This window comes from Haliotis asinina, chromosome 4 (genome assembly GCF_037392515.1).
Source record: "Haliotis asinina isolate JCU_RB_2024 chromosome 4, JCU_Hal_asi_v2, whole genome shotgun sequence".
NCBI lineage: Eukaryota > Metazoa > Mollusca > Gastropoda > Lepetellida > Haliotidae > Haliotis > Haliotis asinina.
Genome location: NC_090283.1, coordinates 77,127,148 through 77,151,336, shown reverse-complemented (window position 1 = coordinate 77,151,336; position 24,189 = coordinate 77,127,148). Strand labels below are relative to the sequence as shown.

At 40.9% G+C, this 24,189-nt stretch overlaps 1 long non-coding RNA gene across 1 annotated transcript; it reads right to left on the bottom strand.

Annotated features, from left to right (window-relative positions):
- Positions 1–19,710: 19,710 nt before the first annotated feature.
- LOC137281916 (uncharacterized) lies at positions 19,711–23,890 on the bottom strand. Its single transcript, XR_010956772.1, has 2 exons — positions 23,798–23,890; positions 19,711–22,852 (listed from the first exon to the last, which is right to left on the bottom strand). It is a non-coding gene; the product is annotated as an uncharacterized lncRNA (long non-coding RNA).
- Positions 23,891–24,189: the final 299 nt, after the last annotated feature.

The following is a 24,189-nucleotide window of genomic DNA, read 5'->3' as shown; positions in this document are numbered from 1 at the left end:
TGATACGCAGGCTACGTGGGGTCAAGTACCACATTGAAAGCAGGCATAAAAACGGGAAAGTGCAGATAGTCAATAACACCCATAATTTTAACTTGTTTTGAAAAAGCATGAAAGCCGGTATCTTGTTTTCAAAGTTAAAAGTTAAATTTAATCAGAAAATACTTTAAGAATACAATTCCTTTGAATTATCACAATATTCTACAACCTAACCTACTATCCTTAGCCTCCTATCTCCTCTTCCTGTACACGAAGATAGATGACGAGATACCTCCATGATTATGCATAAACGTGTTTACATTAATATATAGTGTATAAAAAAGAATCAGGTTTTGTCATCGACTGTCTCTCTCAATCTCCTGTTCCGGTCTATTAAGGCCTTCTTTGAGTGACATTTTCGAAGCTGGGGAGTACAAGACTGGACAACAGGTCCTTAAATGATGCGACAAAATCTACAATCTGAACAGGCGAACAAAACTTCTTCATCTATATTCAAGTGAGTATATATTACGCCTCTTTAAGCAACTACCAAGTAATATTAACCTGGAAAACGACATAAATCGTCCCTTACTAAAGTACACTATGTTCAGGAATTGCAATAATTTCGTAGGTGTCATGGTACCGTTGGTTGTAGCGACATTCAAACCTCTTCGAGGTTGACCATTCCGGGAATGTGTGACTAAATTCGGGAATCGAACCCGAAATTTCTCCAAACAAAATCCGTGTTTCGACGAACATTAAAATGCCTTGCAGTTTCGTTTTTACCATTCCTGTTTTCGGAGTACCCAGTGACGTCATTATCAATTAAGCCGTGTATTACCTAAGCGTTATTTATGGAGAAACAAACAAGTTTTATAGGCAGCTGAAGGATACACAATCATTGTGAGTCGTCCGCATTCCACAGACACGTGTCTGACTATCTCGCTTCTAGGAAACAAGCAAATATCCAAACTATCCGCCATTTCATGCGCGTGCAAATTGTGAACCACAACCTGAAGAAATATCTCCAAGAATTAGTGTTTTAGAAAGATGTGCTACAATGGACTTCTCGTATGAGGACCACTCATGCCTTTACCCTTGGGAACAAAAACTATAATTTTAGTCTTTCCGTTTACACTTGGCAAATAGGGGTGGATGTCTTGTGTCTTTTTGTTTGCTTTGATTTGAGGGTTTTTTAATTTCTTTGAAATCCAACTTGCTATACCCACCAATATGACAGCGCCAAGCATTCGAGAACCATTTTTTTCAGTGTTCCCAAAACACCGAGAATAAGTTGGCTTTGGTATAAGTTAACACTCATCAGTACTGCATGTACTTTTGTTTCGCCGTTCCAGCCAACTACTGCGCTTACCCCCTTGTAAAACAAACCGATAGTAATCTTTATCCTAAACTGAATACAATTCTGAGATTTAAATATGTAATTAGCAAGATGAAATTGTGCGCATTCGTCATCTTAATTTCCCTATATTCGATTTGCTTTTTTTCTTTCTTTTTTTTCTTCTTTGTTTTGTTTTGTTTTGTGTTTTTTTGTCTAAAGTGAACTTCATCTCTACTATTTCACTACAAACAGACCATAACTGAAAGATTGGCGTACACACGAATTACATGTAAGTTCCGGAACGTATTACTCTCAGTTGCCTGGAGTGTTTCCTTCTCATTTCAAGTGCACAACCTCATTCCGCCCACTCTCACCTCCACCCCTAACCACCCACACACACCACCACCAACAAACTACGAATAAAGAGAGTTAAAGAATATTTGTATGGACACCGTTTGAAATCTTTTATTACGCGGTTCTGATTTCCCGGACACTGGTAATCTGAAGCCATGTCTCAGCCGACGCGACCAGGGTCAGTGTGATGGGGGTTATTAATCCCAATAATAATAGGTATTATTACCCCCAATAATACTTAACTCCCATGTCCTTTGCAATAAATACCAAACATGGCAGATTTTATGACTTTCTTCTTCAAAGTATGTGGTCCTCTTATTTGCTAGCCTTTACCTAACAAGAACATTCACTGTATAATGTTTGAATTAGTTCCGTCTGGTTGATAAATCTTCATTATAATCCCAGACCGAGAGACTTCAAGAACAAAGATGCTTGCATGTGATAATCGTCTCTTCTCTGAGCGCTGAGGGAAAACTTCCCTCCATTTAAGCTGAATGGTTGATTATAACTGCCGAGGAACAATGTTCACCCAGAATAATTCAATTTGCCCCGGTGGCGTCTGATAATACAGCATAGGTGGTTTCCTCGTGGGTCACGGTTGGGTGAGTCGCGTTGATCGTGTTGTATGGCTTGGTCATATGGCCGATCTAATGATCCAGCTCCATCCGTCCGTGCCATATTGTGGTGCTCCTGGCATTGAAGCACAACGCACAATTTGTTTTTAATATGTTTGGTAACAAATGAAAATCATGCCAGCGTTACTAGTATATCCGGTTCTGTGTCATTTATATAATGTTTGAATGGATCTGTTTCCCTATTCCGCTTGGCTGACGGTAATTAATAACTACATGCGAAAATACTAGAAACCTCTAAAAAAAGAGACTGGATCGTAAGATTCCTGTTGCTATGAGCATGAGATCAAACAGTTATTACTATCAAAGCTATTCCTGAGGTGTAGATATAACGTTTTAACCAAAATTACGTATACCTCAGTTTGACTTCGTCAATCCGAGCAGATATTTCCACTGATATGCAAAAAGAGGATTCTCGGGAGGAGAACAAAAATGGTGCCCATGGGATGCCAGCTTCTAGTATAAATGTCACATTTTACATAGATGCCATCAACAAGGAGGTTGATCATTCCACGTATTGTTTTCTCAGTAAACTTCATTTGGCATTTGCGTTCATTATTGATAAACTGACATGAGCCGACGTGTAACTGTATCTATCTGGCTACCACATTGTGTTACAAACGACCCATGGACCAAGTTTAACGTTTGCCGTATGGAATGGTGAAACGGTAAATGGTTTGACAGATCTAACATTTGCCCCTTTTCTGAGATATCAAAAAAACACATCCTTTCAGTTTTGAGAACCCACACGGTATTCTTTCGACTGAGCTCAATTACTTTTTGGTGAATGTACAGAGCTCTTTCCTTGACTGTGTTAAGTATTAAGATCAGTCGTGGAGACAGAAATGTGACCGTCCATTCGCCTGTTCGACCAATTTCGTAATTCCACTGTGCAGGTAATTACGTAACATTCTACCGTAGAATATGTGATCCAGGCTAGCTATTCATAGCCCTACGAACTTCTTAAGCCCATTCTTAACACACTGGCTACGGTCAAAGTTAAGAATTCTTAGGGTTACGAACGTTTCGAGAATAAGGGCTCAGTTTCCGTCGTGTTGTATACAGTAGTGCATGAAACAAAGTGTACAATCACAGACATTTGAGTGAGTGAGTTAAGTTTACATGGCAGAGGTCTGTAAATATTCGAGTCTGGACCAGACAATCCAGTGATCAACAGCATGATCTGCGCAATTGAGAATCGATGACATGTGTCAACCAAGTCAGCGAGTCTGAACGCCCGATCCCGTTAGTCGTCTCTTACGACAAGCATGGTCGCCTTTTCTGACAAGAATGTGTTGCTGAAGGCCTGTTCTACCACTGATCTTCACGGGTTCACGACCATTTGAAGTTTAAAACAACGCTTGACAGTTTATTATCATAAAGGTCATATCAAACCATTGATAGAAATTATGCAACAGTCTCACTTCCAACGTTTATTTATGTTTATTTACCAGTACAATTAAACATAGTATCATTCAAATAAATTCACGATGTCAGATTCAACGTCTTTCCAGCTCTCATATAATGTAAGCACAATGTTTGAAGCCCATTTCTGGTATCCTCCCAGTGATATTACTGGAATATTGCTAAAAGCGGCGTAAAACTAAACTCACTCACTCATGTACTGATTAATCACTCACTCACTAAAACCCAACAACTGTCTCACATCATTAATCCGGACCAAGTCACTCATTCAAATATTCTACTCACGACTTACCCAATCGATCACAAGGTCTACGCTCAAACCAACGCTCACTCACCCAAGCTCATCTTATACTTATCGAATGCCATTTCCATATTAGGAGAAGGTCGCAAAGCAATTCTAAACTACCAAACTCCATACACTGAGACTAAGGTAGCATGTTCGTGTGAGAGAAATTTTTCAGGGAAAAATGTTCCTGAACGGCCTGTGTACATTATCCACGCCTAGCACGTGCATGTCCCTCTTGGGACCGCACGTGCTGGAGTAGCGAAATGCGTTGTTTTTACAGCACCACCAATATAGCCAGGTTATCGCAATCCCCATGTCAGATACGAATAGGAGGGGCCGTTTCGTGCTATCAACATTGCTAGAAAATATCTCAATGAAAACTCACAACAAAACTCCTACCGAATAGTGCCTCTTAAAAAACGTCCATTTATGAATTTTCAAGACTATTTACTTTTAACAGTAACGTGAAAATGTTAAAATAGGTGGGTCCCTGATATTTCATTATTGCTCAATATTGGGCACCAATCTCATCTGTACAAAACATATACCGTGCTTACACCCTGCTCATAAGTACATCAAACATACGAATTTATTTCTTTCCAAATATTTCTCACCACAATCTAGGAGAAGGCTATCAAAGTCGTGAAAACTCGTCCCCAATCTCTTCCTTCGTGAATAAAATATGTTCAAATCAAACCGACTATCCTAACTGACAATTGTGACCGCTATCCAAACAACAAAATTGATGACAGGTAAAGAAACAATATTTAAATTTAGACAGGATCAAACTTTTGATGTATATACACCCCCACTTGTTGGACGTGTCGTTGGCCGACAACGTTGCGTTAACTTGCGACTTTCCACAATCCCCCTGCCCTGACTAGCTCCTACAGCAATCGTAAACCAAGAATGCACAGTCGGATATCTAGATATGCATTCCCCAGGCTACCAACGGGATCATCTTGTCAACATATGTTCGATTTAAAGTCTATTTATCATATAAAAACATAATTTGGTTTTAGCAAGGTTAATTCTGTATTAATCTACGTGATAAACATGTGGCACGTTTATACTTATATCATGCCTATGATTTGTGATGTTTTTTATACTGCTTTATTAATAAAATGGCTGAAATCAAGTCAAGGGTAGGTCCGAAGACCTTTTGTCCGTGGTGTGTAAATTATTATTTTGTCGTTGTTCCAGGCCTGACTCGGTAATAATGAAAGTGTATGATGGTGGACAGTAAAGACTGAGTTTGGATCCGATGTTCCAGTAATTGACATCACGGCATCTGTACACGTCATTGAGAAACGTTGCCTCTTGTCTCCATATATATTTCCAGCGAGCCTGACCGCTCGGTTCCGTTAGTTGCCACTTGCAACAAGCATATATACATGCATTTATGGTGCTGAAGACCAACTTTAACCCGAATCGTTACGGATAAGTGGAACCGTGTGGTGAAACACGTTACCCGAAGCGGAATGGTGGCCATACTATCAACCACGAGTTTGTCTGGTCCATACATATTATGAATGTGTCTTCGTTATCTAAATAGAAGATTGTTGAGAACAAAGAACACACGACCAAATCGCGGGTGTTATGTTTGTAACAGGATATATTTGAATGATTATATTGGTGTCTATTATACATTTACATTACATCTTATTTTACATGTGCTGACCAATATTGTTACTTTTGATTTTACTTTTAATACAATGTGATCGCATGAACAGCGTGACCAACAATCAGTCAGTATCGCTGTCATAGTACAGATGAACTTTAGTAGTAAAAAACATTCGTTTGCTTCTGGGATTTTATAGTACCACAGTTGTATGTGAAACTCATCTTTGACTGGATTATCTTTAGCTCTGTGTCAGAGAATAGGCTCTCACAGCATGACATCTTGGTTGTTGGTTAACACTGCTGTAATCAATATTCCTGCGAGAGTCTGTAAATAATCGAGTCTGGACCAGACAATCCACTCATGAGTATCGATCTATGCGATTTAGATACGATGACATGTGTCAACCGAGCCAGAGATTCTAGCCACCGGTCCCCTTAGTTGGCTTTACAAGCATTGGCTTTTGAAGATCATTTCTAACCCAGATCTTCATGACAGATTAACTACTGTGCACGAATATGTGTCCCGATATATGTAACATGTAAAGCTAATGAATATTTCGACAGACTCTCAACTGATGGGAGCTGCAGCGTTAACGGCATCGACGTCAGCATCCGAGTACTTCCTCTGAAGGAACTACACTCTCTTGATCCCGTCGCCTCTCATCTTACTCCGTGAACCGGCGTTATTTGATTCCAAGTCCTGTTCCCTTTAGTTGCATGGTCTTCTAACAGACCGATCCTCAGCCATAATAACAAATCCCATTTGTAGAGACTCGCTCTGCAATTAGGAAGTCGGTTCCATTCGCACAGCCCAAACATCATTAGGGTAAACCCAGTAACTGACACGTACAATTACTCAAAACCTATTTTCGCCACTTTCTTATAGACGAATGAGAAATTGTACCTCGTTCAGGGGTGTATTTTTTAATGACGTAAGAATTCTGTTTGTACTGAAGATCAGTGCGGACTGGGATGTGATACATGCAGTTCGCAACACAGATAATTGGGATTTGAATAAATAGGCCCCCTTGTATGTATTAACTTAAAAGAAGTGATGTAGCGATTGAACTAATTCAAGTCATCCCATTCTCACGTCAGGGGAAAATCGCTTGCTTCCTTGTGTAACACGTCAAAATTCACTTGCAGATTTCAGTCAGTGTGGATTCAAATCTCGATTTCTCCCGATTAAGGTGTATTTGTTGATTAACGCCATAATCTTATTGTGTTCTAGCGATATGACGGTGGTGTGAAAATAATCGAGTCGGGACCAGACAACCCAGTGATTGACATCATGCGCATCGATCTGCACAATTGGGACACGATGGCGTGTGTCTACCCGATCCTGTTGCTCGCCTCTAACGACAAGCATTGGTTCCTGAAGACCAGTTTTTTAGGCTCTTCAGGGATTACTTTCAAACAAGTCTAAGTCGAACCGGCGCAGAGAACGCGTTTACGTGAAGTAGGCGGCAGTGAGCAAACACATTTGGTTTGTGAAAGGGGGTGCAGATATAGGCTAGTACACGTGCAGTACATGACGATGGAATTGATTCCACGCGTAGTTGCACAAGCTTTGCTCTCACGTGGTGGGTGTAGCACACTTATCGCGGACAACCTGTGGCAAGCGCCAGTTTGCGGCACTTATACATACTAATACGTGGAAAATGTCAGGTGGGAGAACATCCTTGTTTGTCGGTAATTTTGTTTCTACTCTATACCCGCGCTCGTGGATTTCTGCCCATGCATGAGCTGACACGGCGTGAGATAAGTGACCACTTATGAGCTGATATGCTGTGAGATAACTGTTCACGTATGAGCTGACACGCCATGGGATAACTGTCCACGTATGAACTGACACGCCATGGGATACCTGTCCACGTATGAGCTGACACGCCGTGGGATACCTGTCCACGTATGAGCTGACACGCCATGGGATAACTGTCCACGTATGAGCTTACACGCCATGGGATAACTGTTCACGTATGAACTGACACGCCGTGGGATAACTGTTCACGTATGAGCTGACACGCCATGGGATAACTGTCCACGTATGAGCTGACACGCCATGGGATACCTGTTCACGTATGAGCTGACACGCCATGGGATAACTGTCCACGTATGAGCTGACACGCCATGGGATAACTGTCCACGTATGAACTGACACGCCATGGGATAACTGTTCACGTATCAGCTGACACGCCATGGGATAACTGTCCACGTATGAGCTGACACGCCATGGGATAACTGTCCACGTATGAGCTGACACGCCGTTGGATAACTGTCCACGTATGAGATGACACGCCGTGAGAAAACTGTCCACGCCTTTCGAAATTCTGTACCAGAAATAAAGCTGCCGGAAACATTCAAATATATTTACAGTTTAAAAAATCCAACCAGAGACCAAAACAATTTAAATTTCAGCTCGAAACGAGGCAATTTCGACTTGGCCCAACTGATTCTATAGCTCTTAGCGGGCTTCATTTCTTTTTTGCGCAACGCGCCTCACTTTGATGTGTAGAGTTGCTTCCCTTTGGCTCGACCAGAATCTTTAACCGTGCTTCCTGATCCTATATTCTTAGGTGTTGACTACGAAGTTGAAATTAAATAATCACCAGGGAATCAGTCTAAAATAGACTAGTTGTGAAACCAACAAACTAAAAAGAATGTATCTGTAATTAGCATCCTCAGAATGTAAGTTTAGAATGTAGCATTAAATAATCCACAAATTATATTCTTAACTTCCAAAATAGACTTTGCCTCCATGTTTGATAATACTTGTGGCAATTTAAAGTCTCTTATCTTTCAATAATTATAACAAACATTTTTTTTCCATTGAAAATACAATTTTCCTGAAAGATTTTCACTTGATAAACTCCTATATGTGCTTGGAATATAATGGTCGGAATCCCTCGTATTTACTAAATAAAACTGTCTTGTTTTTCTACTTTTCGCTCTACTTTTCAGCTCACATTAGCCGAAACCCACAAATCACATGCCTGTACATCATCCCATTCCCCCATGTCCACGCATCTTGATGAACAAGAAAATCTCTGTCCCCAAATTCACTCGACCTTAAAAAGAATGACACGCCAGGTGCAACCAGTTATATCATTCATTACAAGTCACGTGCCATGCCTGCTACGCGAGCATGAAAGACCCGATGACGTAACGTCTAGAGGAAGCGAGATTACACAGACAGATAGTGACGACCCCTGTCCCCCAGTTGCCATCATCCCTTCATCAGCGAAACATGAAAGTACCCCGGTTAATGCAAGATCAAAACCAAACACGAGTTTTCATGCCTAAAGATTTCATTGGTGCGCGAAATGAGGGACATGTACTCTCTAGCCGATATCTGATAGCGGATATAATGGCTGCCATTCAATAAATATACCAGCACGACCGGAACACCTTCATTTATACCTGACAAACGAGCGAGCGCCAGCCTCACAAACACTTTTAATGTTGTCAGGAGTTGTTACTGAAGACGGTTTTGATAAAGAAATATCTCGGCCACATTCTTACGCAGACAAAAGGTTTCGAAGCTATTTTCAGGTGTTACATAATACGATAGACGTTACTGCTTCGGCGCCATTACCGAATTGTTTACCTATTGCAGCAACTCTTTAAGACAATGGGCTTGATTTTGATGTTGTGTGAGAAAAAAAGGCGATGCATTCTGTGTGGTATCTGAGACATCAAACATCACCGCGGGATTAAGACCACGGCAAACTACGTCGACAGATCTCTGGAAACTACATCAACAACATGTTTCTTTTAGGTGATAAAAACCGAATGTAAAGACGAAGACCCACAAGAGCAATAAACACTGGCTCCTTTGTTACATAGATTACACAAATAATGCTTCAGGGTGTCTAAAATGGGAATGTTTGGATTATACGGTGTCCACTGTAACGGTTTCAATGGGTATGGCATAGGCACTGTCGATGTCAGGAGAGGTAGACCTTTCGATGTCCACCATAGCATTGTCTGATGGTCGTGATTTTCCAGCAGGACATTCTGGAATGTAGGGTGTCCAATATAACATAGCTTTGATAAAAGGCAATATTATGTACCAAATCAGTGCTGATAATGTAACGTGCCCACTTTAGCGTTAAGTCGGTGTCCGGAATGTTAGGTGTCGTTAGTAACGTTGTTAACTGACTATAGCATTTACCAATTTGGTTTCTGGAAAGTAGGGTGTCCGCTCTAGTTTTGCCCATATCTGAAATGCTAGGTGTTCAGTATGACACTGACTGGGTGTCAAGGTGTCACGCCGAAGACCCACATCCAATATGTAATGCCTATTCCTGGTGTCCCCCGCCGGGAGATTGCTGGATTATTAAAACTAAAACTCACCCACTTATGACATCTTAAACTCAAAATCCTTGAATCGAGTCTAACATGTGTAAGTCAGTTTGCTCATTCACGATGCACTTTCAATTGTGTGTTTCTCTTTCCAGTCACCAGATGGCGATCTGCCCCTGGACTCACGTGACCGCCTTGCTGTGCAGTCTGCTGTGCTTTGCCTGTGTGTCGGTGCTTGCAGTGAGAAAGGAGAACCGGTGTATGAAGCACTACATGGTAGAGACGATCAAGCACCCCTTCAAGCACTGCCGAAATAAGGTGACCATACACAGATATATCGCGGTTGCAACATATGTCATGTTTGGGATTTCATTTTCATAGTAAAGTACAAATTCTAGTACTGATTTGGTCGAGTCCCATCCGGGATTCGAACCCACACCTTCAGAGTCAGGCACCTAATTGCCAGCACACAAAGTCAGCCGCCTAGCCCGCTCAGCCACCGCGACTGCCACAAAATGAAAGTGGGACAACTGGTAGTCTAGACTGCGTACTTTGTGTACCCCTCTGATAAATGTAACTTGGCACGGCTCCCACTAACAAAGTGAAATCCCAAATATGACATATGTTGCATTTGACCACTTTCTAAATAGCATCGTGTAATCATATATGGCGGTTATTTGTGTGTCGATGTCAGCGTGATCGGGTGGTCAGACTTTCTCACGTTGTCAACATGTCATCTTATCCCAGTTGCATAGATAGCATCTCATGCGGTTGATCACTGGATTGCCTTGTCCAGACTCGATTATTCTCAGACCGCTGCGGACCCGTGAAGGTCAGGGGTAGAATAGGCTTTCGGCAACCAATGCTTGCCTTACTGTGCTTGTCGTAAGAGGCGACTAACGGGATCGGGTGGTCAGATTCGCTGACTTGGTTGACACATGTCATCGGTTCCCAATTACGCAGATCGATGCTCATGTTGTTTGATCACTGGATTGTTTGGTCCAGACTCGAGTATTTACAGGCCGCTGCCATATAGCTTGAATATTGCTGATTGCGGCGTAAAACTAAACTCCCTCACTCACTCGATGTTAGTGATGAATCGGTAATGTATACCGATGGGATTCAACAGTAACAAATTCGGCCGTGAGTGAGTTAAAATAGCTCGTGTGGTGCTATCAGACTCGGGTTTCACAAAGTACCCACGTGGTGAATCGAACGCGGACCCTTTGAAGAGTTGCGTCCCTTGGCTACGTAAGCAACATTTGAATCTGTTATTCGAGTCCACTACCCTCCAGAGTTTGTGATATGTTTTGCCAGCCCCATATTTGCGCTCATGGGTGGGTTAAACCAGATTAATTCGGGCCGTCCTCTTATGTTAATCTTATAATCCGCGGTTAACCGGAATGTTCAAAGCGGCGTTACATATCACTCACTCACCCCAAGTTGGACCTGGGGGCGGGAGGGTACAGGCAGACACGTGATACAGGATTGGTTGGTGGAGGGTGGTATTTACTGTTATTCATGGCAATCCTACCCACCTCATCTGGCCTGTCCTCTCTGGGGACACGTGGTTTGTGTAGCAGAGTGTGTTGTTCCCGACAATATCCTGTATGGAATTTTACAATACAGCAGACCGAGGAACGTCCCGTGGGACTGAACACGGCACACGCCCGTCTGGCCCGTGCATACCTCGGCCTGGTCGAGGGGATTCCAGGGTTAAATATTCAATAGAAAGGGATTCTGGTCGGGGGGATTCCAGGGTTACATATTCAATAGAATGGGATTCTGGTCGGGGGGGATTCCAGGGTTAAATATTCAATAGAATGGGATTCTGGTCGGGGGGATTCCAGGGTGTAATATTCCGTAGAAAGGGATTCGGCTGGTGTCCCGTTGTTCAAAACAACCTTAGCTAAGATCAACCTTAAAGTTAAGATCACCATAAGAAAAGGATACGCCCGTAGCACAACACAACCTTAGGGACGATTTCAGGGTTAAATATGGGGCATAGTGGGCGAACCCAAGAATCCGTTGGTAAATGAGCAGATGGTGGCCACATGAACACATGCACACGCGAGTGGCGCGTACAACAGTGTGCAGTAAACCAGGACCACGGGCGAATCCAGCCTTTTGAAAAAGGGGGGGTTGCACTTTTGTCACATTTATCTTCAGGGGTGGGGGGTGGGGGGTGACCCTGGAAAAAAGTAGGGTTGCAACCCCCACAAAAATTTCTCTCAGAAATACATCTTGGGAAGTTTATATTAATGAGTTGTAGATTCAGTCACACTCGTTCTTACAGACTCTCATTCTTAAAGTGGACAAACTGATGATCGGGACAAGTCAAAATCATTTTTATTTTAATGGCAATAAAAAAACTGCCACTCGCACAAAGTGCCCGAGAAGCATTTCATCTTTTTTATTTAGCACTATAATAATTATATTCAGTAGAAAAGTATATATATCAATAAAATCAGGAATAGAAATTAGGAGTAAAACCGGCCTGGTCGGGGAGATTTCTGGGTTAAATATCTCGTAAGAAGGGATTCGGGGTGTGTGAGGGGAGGAGTTATTTCATGGTTAAATGTTTAGTAGAAAGGAATTCACTTGATCGGCACTTCATCAGCTATCGTACCGAGAAATCCAGTTTCCAACCTTCCTGACCTTCACCGGAAAGTCGTGGTTTGATCGGAACATAACCGGTGGCCATTTTGAATCAAGTCCCTCCTGTTGGCCAATCAGATTCTACGTATACTATCACTAAGACGATCTCCACCATAATCAAGATGAAAACTGTAAGTAAACGGGTCCTATCTCGCACACGTGCGTGAAATCACTGGTGCGTGTCGACAAGGAATATGAAAAGATTTGTAAAAAGCTATGGGATGCCATTTTAACGAGACACATGCCTTGCCAATCCTATGGACAGGATGTCAGTTTCGTAACGCGAGTCTGATTGGAATATATATGGACTCGTCCGGCTATGCATACCACCAGCCCAGTTCGCTTTGGGTAAAAACATGTCTTCCATGTCCACTACAATGACGGACATCTGACCCGTCAGGTCTCAATTTTCTTGATTAAGACATAAAAAGTCATATTTGTTTTAAAATTCTGTACACGTTTCTGATGACTTTATCTTTCTCCCAACATTTCTTTAAATTGTCTAGTACCAGGTATTCTCATTTAAAGAAACGAGGTTAAACTATGAGAAACTGCAACTGCAATTCCGATTATATCATAACCATCTGTTTAATCAATATCAATTTGTGATGGTACCTGTGGAAAAGCTGATCCTGATCCACACCCGTCAAAACTCGTGCAAAGGCAAGTCATCTTTAATAACATACTTGACTTACATTGTCGTGGTTACAATGTGTGCTCTTGCAGACTATCCGCCATACTGCGGATATATGTTCATACTTTCGATCCTTGGTTTCAAAAAGATTAGGCAAACAGATATCTGCCCGGAGAGCAGAAGGTCTGGGTTAGAATTTGTCTACAGCTTGCCGTACAAGGCGACTAACGGGAGCAGGTGGTCAGGCTTGCTGACTTGGTTGACACATGTCATCGTATCACAATTGCGTAGATCGATGCTCATACTGTTGATCACTGTATTGTCTGTTCCGATATTTTCACCTCACCTCACTCAAGAACCATATGGTCTTTGACTCAAATCAACCTTCCTCCAGTATTTTTACGAAATCGAACAGAAAACTCATTTTTAAATCGTTCGCTCATTCAGCTATAGCATCGTTAAGAGAACATGGAAATTATTCCTGACAATGGTTTCGAAACATACTTCACTTTCCCATTTCAATTTCAGGAAATCCTGCTTACGAAGTGTGAAGGGTATTGCAATAAGTCTCGCACACAACCGAGAATCTCGTTCTCACCCGTCCTCTTCCGTCCATTCAAACACCACTGCACGTGCTGCACGGACCGGCTGTCTATCATGAAGGCAGTGGCACTGCAGTGTGAGGGGGGAGAGCTGGTGTACGCCACATACAGATACATCCTCCGTTGTGGGTGCCAGCATTGTCACCACAGATGATCCACCGTCCACCGGAAGATCGTGTGACACAGCAACAAGATGGCGATTGAACTTGTGCTCATTGCCGATGAAAATGGGCAATCGTAGTCGACCGGCACACTGTGTAAAATAAGATGGATGAAAAATAATTTGGACAACTAACTTACTAAGAAACCTCGGACTTTATATGGGAAGCAGAATGCAGTTTTGTTTGCGTCCAAACTGATTCACAGTGAAATATATATGTGAATCAGTGTACTTACCTGTAAATACGTAGCTGTGGTTTTCTTACTAATATGCTTCTAACATGGGTACTGTGTACACCCACGAATGTTTTCTGATCCTGGTATAAGACTGGGGACACTTATTTGAAATGGTATTTTTAGGGATTGTACGTATTTGCATTATCATACGTTGATATTAACATCACAGACCACCATGTATGATGTTGATAGTGGACATCACAAAGACGTTCAGCTCAGCCGGGATGTCCTGTTTCTTATGTTAACATGAAAATGTCTCTTGCAATTATTTAGCTAGTGTCTACTTTCCATTTGGAGCAGTGGGGTAGCCTAGTGGTTAAGGCGTTCGCTCGTCACGATGAAGATCCAGGTTCGAATTCCATCATGGGTACAACGTGTGAAACCTTTTTGTCTCCCGTCGTGATATTGCTGGAATATTGTTAAAGCGGCGTAAAACCATACCCACTCACTACTTTCGATTTAATCGCCTAGTTATTACTCTATGTATCTGGATACAGCTCAGTTCGGATTAACGGGGTTCGCTGTAGTGTATTCACGATGCAGAGTACATCACCCTTATTTACAGGCAGAACTCATGTAGGCTTATGAAGATAGTGGTATCAAAAGGAAGCATATTTTGTTCTTATCAAGTATCATCTATACCGTATTTCATTGCTTGGGAACTTGAACTTTATGCACATATTGGCCAATTTAGATTTTCAAGTGATATATTTTTATTCTTTACATAACAACAGTTACACATGAATATGTTTCTATATCAATTAGAAGGTGGGGTTGTTTTAGCTAAATACATCCGTCACGCGTGGAAACTATGTTTGACAAATGCTATTTGATATTCGTGTCTAAATACACGAACTAAGCCAAATTATTGTGTACACAAAATCGATCTTTGAATATAATCAAGACATCTATACTGTATTTACATTACAACATCGCTAGTAACCGCAGCCACGTGTTCCTTCAAGATTGCATGCATATGTTCCAATTAAGCTGCAATGCGTCATTAATTTATATGAAATGGAAGCAGGCCAGTCTAAGTTTCTCTTTAAATAATTTATGGTATCAAGGTGGAACACTGTTTTTATTTGATGCAACTGCTTTCACGCACCTGGTTAAAGTTACATCAGGTTCCTGAGGGCTGAATACATTGCGAAATGAAATCTAATCATAAACGGGAAAATGAAACTTTGAATTCTGTGCCAAATGTAAACGAAAACATTTTTTATAAAACGTTCCTTGTGAGCCTACAAAGGAACGACTTCATGTGTACCTTAAGTTATATTACTATATATGTGTAACCCCAGTGGAAAATCCACGTCAGGTGCACTGTAACCTGTGAAACGTCAGTGATAGTTTAACCTGTGACACGTAAGTGTAACCAGGAAAGTTCTTGATAAGTCAGTTGCAGTGTAACCTGTGAAACCTCAGTTCCAGTGTAACCTGTGAAACGTGAGTTACGGTGTAACCTGTGAAATGTTAGTTGCAGTTTAACCTGTGAAAGATCAGTTAAAGTTTAACCTGTGAAACGTCAGTTGCAGTGTAATCTGTGAAACGTCAGTTACAGTGTAATCTGTGCAACGTCAGTTACACGGTAACCTGTGAAACGTTAGTTGCAGTGAAACGTCAGTTACAGTTTAATCTGTGAAACGTAAATTACAGTGAAACGTAAATTACAGTGTAACCCATGACGTTACTGAAACGTCAGTTTCAGTGTAACCCGTGAAATGTCAGTTACAGTTTAACCTGTGAAGGGTCAGTTCCAGTGTAACCAGTGAAGCGTCAGTTACAGTGTAACCTGTGAAATGTGAGTTACAGTTTAACCTGTGAAAGGTCAGTTGCTGTGTAACCTGTGAAACGTCACTTTCAGAGTAACTTGTGAAACGTCAGCCACTGAACCATTGGTTTGTCTGACTTGTGCAAGCTGAAGTATATAGTTACAGACTGCCTTTGTATAGTTGATTATTGACTCATATTCAGTGTGCCATTGTGACCCGTTGAGCGTTCATCATGTTACAACCATTGCATTGTCTGGTCAGATTCACTTACTGACAGGCCACCGTGATATTGGCTTGAATATTACCTAACGCTGCGTTAATAATAAAGAAAGAAACCAAATGTGAGTCCCATATTTGCTTCTGTTTACATATTTTTGAACACATCGCCCTGGTTGGTGGGTGAGTTTAGGTCTTCCCCGCCTTTACCAATATTTCAGCAATGTCAAGGCGTAGGACACCAGAAATGAGCTTCACACATTGTACCCCTGTGAGGAATTGTACCCGAACTCTGGTTTTCGACGTGAAGAGCGAGCGCTTCAACCAATAGACTACCCAACCGCCCCTCAAATCGTTCAGAGGTTTATGAGACAATACTATTGCTTATATCATACTCAGTAGTTGTGATCCAATAAACCCCAGGAGTATGGAGTACTTTATATATACCACTGAAACAGTGGACAGACGGTGCTTATCAGGTCGGGACGGTAGGGTAGTCTTGTTATGACAGAGTCAATTCGTCACACCGAAAACTGATTCCCCCAAAACATGGTGCCATGTATGTTCGGAAGCCAATTTTTGGTGTCCATCGACATGATATAGCTAAATTATGTGGGCGTTAAACCTCATCCTCTCACTCACCCACTCAAACACTACGATGTTAAACAGACACCGTAAAAATTAATGACAAACAGACTGCCGCGATGCTTGGAGCAATCGGCATGCGCATGGAAAATCCTTTTACGACCGCTTCCTTCAATGGGAACTACGCTGTTTTGAAAGTACGGATTAGCGCTATGCATTCGAATTTATTGACCCTTTGTTTTCCCTTTGAACAATCATTTTCTGCAGTTTCTGAACAGAACATACAGTAAGAAATACGTTATGATAATTATGTCTGACTCCAATACAGACACAGGAAGTACATCTATAAGAACGCAAAACATTCACGTTTGACAGACCAAACGTCTGTAGCGTCGACATCTGATGGGCCATCAACATCTACAGCAACGACATCGACTGGAAACCCACAGATCATAATTCAAATTAAAGTTTCAAAAAAAGACCACTACACAACCCAGGAAGAAAGACGAGATGTGTCCAGCTGGTATGCATGATAGAATATTTCAAACGAGGTGCGACAGTAATCACGATGGTCGACCTCAGAACAAACACCGGATGAAAATCAACTGTTGCTCGGGTCATCGGTGCAGCAGCGGACTCCAACAAGTCTCTTTGGTAATAAATAATAGTTTAAATAATATTTTCTGAAAGAAAATAATAAAACGAAGACATCGTCCCATTAACAAACTAGCGTCCTTGTCCTTTACATGCCCGCTGATATAGACTTGCCTCTTTAAAGATGGAATTAATATACCTCTATTGGCGTAGCATTCAGTACAGGCTTGGAATAAGGCAAGTGCAACCAGAACGAACTGATATGGCACACAGGGACCTGGGGCGGTATTCATAAAGCTTCTCAGAACTTTCTTAAGCGTTAAAGGTCACATGCAAAGTATAACACAACTTTACAGATTCTGATACCTTTCAGTATGCACTTACCGAAACAAATCATCAAAAATGCCAATTCAACCTATAAAAAAACGCAAAAGGAAATTTAATATTCTACGTTTCTGTGTAATTTTACAGCCGTGCACAGATTCAGGATCACACTTGCGCAATTCTCGCACAACGATACCGTCAAAACACTCGGCATTCAGGAGTTAATCTCTTGGCTACCTCACCACCAATCAAATATCCGACCCATTGATATGTTTTATCAGGGAGCCTGTACAGAGATGATAATTGTAGATTATCCCTGGTTTTATCAGGGAGCCTATACAGAGATGATGATTGTAGATTATCCCTGGTTTTATCAGGGAGCCTATACAGAGATGATGATTTTAGATTATCTCTGGTTTTATCAGGGAGCCTATACGGAGATGATGATTTTAGATTATCTCTGGTTTTATCAGGGAGCCTATACAGAGATGATGATTGTAGATTATCCCTGGTTTTATCAGGGAGCCTAAACAGAGATGATGATTGTAGATTATCCCTGGTTTTATGCAGATGACGGAACGAGTCGAGTAATCCGGAGTACCGCCATTTACCATTACAACGAAACCCACACATGTCGATGTCTTGATAGTTGTTTTACTTCACACAGCTAACATGACGTCGGTTTAAACAACCATGACAACCATAACTGTTTGTTATAAAATTAGCTCCCCGTGTCCCCTGTTTGTTCAACCCACAAATAAACGCACGTATGATTACAACTTTAAGAACACTGCATCGCCAGAAATGGCATTGACTGACATCCCGCTGAAAGTCTTGCCAGAACACTCTACACTGATTGCTATCAGATCGTAAATATGGAATTTGATAAATTCATCTCTCTTTACACCTCACGTTCTCACGTTTTCCTGTGCAACAGGTGCTCGTCAGCTGTTGCTCGTCGCGACATTAAATTGTGTTCATCAATCGACAGATAATGTTGACATGGTGGTGCTGAGTACTCAATAGTCAACCGCTTGCTCGTAAAACGCTTATATATGTAATGCAGTATTTATGTATTTATAAGTAAAACCGGTCGTGATTTAGAAAAAAAAATATACTCGAACTGGACAATCAACGTTTTCGTCATAATGGGCGTGTTTGCTTGTTCTTGTGCATCGTACTAAATTATATTCCCAAAACTGCGAAATCCATTTTTTTCCCATTTTGTTATGCCCGAGCAAGCGTAGATTTTCTACAGGTTCAGGAATCCCTCCCCACTGGGGTTCCTCCTCAACATAAAAGTAATTATTAAGTTCTGTATATATAAGTTCACATATTTAGAGACTAAACCTTAGTTTGTCATATCTCAGTTATGTAGGACCCTTCCATGAAGTCAGTCATCAGATTGTCTGGTCTAGACATGCTTATTTCCTGACTACAGTCATAAAGCTGGACTGAGTGAGTGAATGAGTGAGTCTAGTTTAACACCACATTCGTCAGTATTCAAGCTATATTGCAGCCTCACCAGACAATCCAGTGATAAACAATAACATCTATCCACCACGCAATTGGTAAAGATGACATCTGTGAACCAGGTTGGGAACCTGACCACCGACCCCATTGGTTGGACCATGGTCACCAACCACCTGACCACCGACCCCATTGGTAGGACCATGGTCACCAACCACCTGACCACCGACCCCATTGGTAGGACCATGGTCACCGACCACCTGACCACCGACCCCATTGGTAGGACCATGGTCACCAACCACCTGACCACCGACCCCATTGGTTGGACCATGGTCACCAACCACCTGACCACCGACCCCATTGGTAGGACCATGGTCACCAACCACCTGACCACCGACCCCATTGGTAGGACCATGGTCACCAACCACCTGACCACCCTGGGATTAGACAAACAAGGTTTACTGGACACCATATCGGTTTGTAATGATCATGACAATCATAATGAAAAACATAGCATTTGATAATATCACTTTTAATAATCTCATAAGACATAATAATTCATAACAACAGATCTTCCCCATAACCCTTCACAAATACAATATAGCATTATGCAGTTAGGCTTCAATGAAAACAAGCTTCCTTGACATTAGTTGGAAGTCATGGATTTTACCTTCAGTTAATAGTGGTCTTGTTCCTCTGCCAGAAGATATAAAACATTCCTCCCTTGAAAAGCCATATACAGTGGAAGCTGTCTACTCTGGCACTCACTGGGACTGAAGATATCATCCGCTTTAGACAGTGTGCTGGATTGTAGAGCTGATGATAAATGTTCAAGCCACTGAAGGGACTTGATTTTATGCCAGTGTCAACAAGTTGCTGGATTAGAAAGATGCCGGTTTTGACAGCTTCCACTGTACTCATGGGCAGTTTACAGTGTACCGGCAGGGAATTGAAATGACTTCAGAACAAACAAAGCAATTTTAACAATAGAATGTTTTACATAAAACCTGATGACACAATTATCATGATGCTCCTTTCATTTCACATGTTTTTGTCACCATGCTAACATGATCTGCATAATCAAATAAATAAAAAGCCTTACAAAGAAGAAATACATTGATTCATTCACACATATCTCATAAAAATAAATGTTTTTGGTAGTTGTTTCTTGGTGACTAGCAGCTGCAAGATCTGGGAACAAAGTGGGTGTATATATGCTAACAAAATAACAACAAATATCATCTCAAACATGAATGACAACAGAATATTTCTTTGGTGATAGGCCCTAAATCTGACCTATCTTTCACATATTACATCTTACCATATAAGTAGTTTCAATAAAGAACCCACAAACAGAGTGTGAGAAAAAGTGGAAATTAGGTAGTTTTCAATAAAAAGCAATGAAAACAACCTAAATATAATAGTACACAAAGTGTCAATTCCTATAAGAAAACAATTATTTTATTATGCAAAATATATCTTTTTATGCAACACAAAATTTTGTTTTAAACAAAAACAGCTTTTTGTAAAACATGATAAGATACGATATGATAACTAGTACTAGTTTTGTTAAACACTTTTATAAATATGTGGAAATCTACTACCAACACCAAAAAGATACATGACAACACGGTAATAGCCTATTGGTATCGCTGAGTTACTGTATACTCCTCAAGGAGCTGAGAATGAAAATCAAGCTGATGTTGAAAGTGCTAATCCATTCGCCTGGATTGTTATGTAGTGTTTAGCATTCAGGTGAGGATTCAGCACATTACAAATAAACATTACTTTTATTGTTGCTGTTCCTTTTCTTCTTCTTGTTTTGTTATTGTTATCATCATAGAGCTTAGCATAACTGCGCTGAACAAGTTACATCTGTTTGATGAAAGGAGCGTCTGAAGCGATGATGGTTCTAATCTTCAGATCATCATTTATCATTTCTTAATAAACGTGCGAACCATCATGGCACCAACAAACCATGCAACATCACATGTGAGAAATCAAACTCAGTGAACTCATAAACAACAATTACTTACAAGACAAACACAGCAATTGTGGCACTTTCAATAAATAAATAATGACTAGACTTCACACATTACTTGCATTGTTTCTTTCCTCAGCTGACATTCTGTTCTGGTTTCGTTCTCCATGATACTTCATCAATCTGTCGTGATACTGATGATGAGATTCTCTAGTTTGTAGGGGTGTCAGGATTCATTCCTTATGTTTATATACGTCTCACATTTACACTTGCCAACACAAGTTACATTCAGACGCATTTATTCTGATCCAATTTTCTTTCTTAAGGGACCGACCATTCCAGAGGGGGAAATCTTGCAAACATATTATACATAAAAGATATGTATTAACCTACAGTGTCTGTAACAGTGTCTGACAAAAATGGTCACTTTACTTTTTTCTCCAAGGTATTTATTTCAGAACAAAATCCTTGATTACATATCTAGCAAGTTCTCCTACCCTGAAAATAAACTGGCCATTCCCTTGCACCATTTTGCAATAATTTTACCTGATTTCTACCCAGAGATTAGCATAAAATCAGATTTGTCAGAAAAACACTTAAACTAGGATTACACTATGACAACAAGTCTTGAGTTACATAATGAGTATTAATGACACATAATGCTACAAAGCACTAACTCTTTGTAGACAGGCCACAAAGAAATGAAGTATTTGATGGTTCAAAATGAATATCATAATATGTACCATGTGACTCCAGTGTGAGTTGACTGGTATGAGAGTCAGATGTATCTTGATACCCTTGTGTATGATACAATGCTTGTGCACAGCCATGGCTAAAGTGACTAGTGGGCTTATACATGACTAGGGCCAATGTTCAAATGATACTAACACGGCCGGGATGAAATCACGGACACAAATTGTTGGGTTTGCTCTAGCAGGAACACGCCTGCATTGCCCAGAAGGATCAGATGTAATCTAGCAACAGGCAGCTTAAGCTGTGAATTCCCAGTTCAAATGCACATAGACTGTGTGGATTCAGACAAACGTGCCATGTGTCATAAACACTGGGCCATGATTGATCAGAGGATAGTTCGTTCGCACAGCATAACCCAGAAGCCCAGACAAACAAAATAAGTCAAACAATAGCAAACATTTCCAAAGTTCTGCACAGAATTCATTTTGTTCACAGATGTGACCCAGACCCCAAGACTGGATGGACCATGTATATTCAATTGCATAATACTGCAGAGATATAAATACACACCACCTCATACTCTCAGAAGCTAAAATTCCATGACATGATGTATGAATATTAAAATTACAAATGCATCATGGCATAATCTTGAATAACAGGTAAAACACCAAACTTTCACTCAGCATTTGTACAGTTCTCAGTAACACCCATAACCCTGAAATATAGAAATATAACAATAAATATCCAGTTTATGTCCAGTATTGCTGGTCAGATCACTATTCATTGGGCATTGGGCGGGTGTTTACATACACGAACAGTCCAATCAGCAAGGCGATCACCCCGAGAACTGGAAGCACCACCGTCATTAAGGTCTCCTTGTTTTTCAGGTTGTCCATTTTGCGTTCTCGCTTCTCCTTGCGTGACTCCTTGACCTTGCCCTTCAGCTGCCTCATCTTGGTATCAGTTGATGATTGGTTGTTTATTCTACAAAACAGGCAAAAACAAACATGAACCCTAGTTGTCATGGTTAGTATTTTCTAGGGAGTAAAATAGTTTCATCATAAACCACTAAGCAATGATATAAAGCAATAAACATTTGAATACTAAAGTTAATTAATTCATTTTTGAGCATGTATGTGATCAACCTGAGGAATTCCTTTACTGTAAGCTACCTAAATTCTGTATTTCATGAAAACTTATCCTAATTTGACATTCTGATATTTTAGAATTCCCATTTTTGTATTAACCAAAACAGTGCGTGTAAGAGATCATCCCGTTCTCTCATCCCAAATAATATCTGTACAGTAATATATCGGTATACTAAAATTATTAACAATTACTACCGAACTCACTAAAAATAACTAACATCGCCAAATTAATTACAATACATAGGGTCGAACCATGTTGATTTATCTCTGATAACCTGCGGAAGAAAGAAGAGGGGGAACGGAAGAAAGAAGAGGGGGAACGGAAGGAAATGAAAGACACGATGTCAAATGGTATATTATATGACAAACATACCTAAAATCCCACCCTGAATATAATACACTTTTCTGCAGTTACCAACACAGATGTACGTACGCGATGAGTGATTCATAGCAAATGGCCGTACACTTTTGCTTACTTGCACATAAATTTCAGGATTATTGAATTAAAACAGTGATAAACTCATCAATAATTAGCCAAGTTTTATGATAAGTCTCGCTATAGACAAGCGGGGCTATTTCACTATCAAGTAACGAATGGTCGCTCTTGCTTCAAGTTCAATATTGACAACAGCTGTTCATCAGCTCGTCTAAATACAGGGGTCATACTGACTAATTGTATTGATTTTATCGAGAAAGTGTTCACATGATACCTTGCCTCTGCTTAGACCTGCCTATGTTTAATATGGAACATCAGTTAACGATCGTGGTATCGACAACTTACCAAAAACACCCAATGTCAGTCAGCCCAACTTCGTCCACGTTGACAGTAGCTGCCGTAAGTGAGCTGTAATGTCGCAAACGTATACATAACATTCAGATATCCTCGGGTTATTCCGGTTTCATTCGGCAGCGTGCGGCTCTGCAGTTCGCAAAACGTGTGCATACTTTTTTCTTCTGGTCTCATGTGGTAGGGTTCACGGGTTTGGAAGGAGTGCCTATTGTTGTTCATCCTTTGTCTGTCACCCCGAAGATGGACGTCCACGATAAATTAGTGTGCTGTAGCGTGTTTGCAGTGAAAACGTGCAGGCCGGCCTTCGAATTTCACTTTAAACAACAACGTAAACAGAATAAAGTGAAATTAACATAATGAATCCTCATAATTTTACCTTGCTA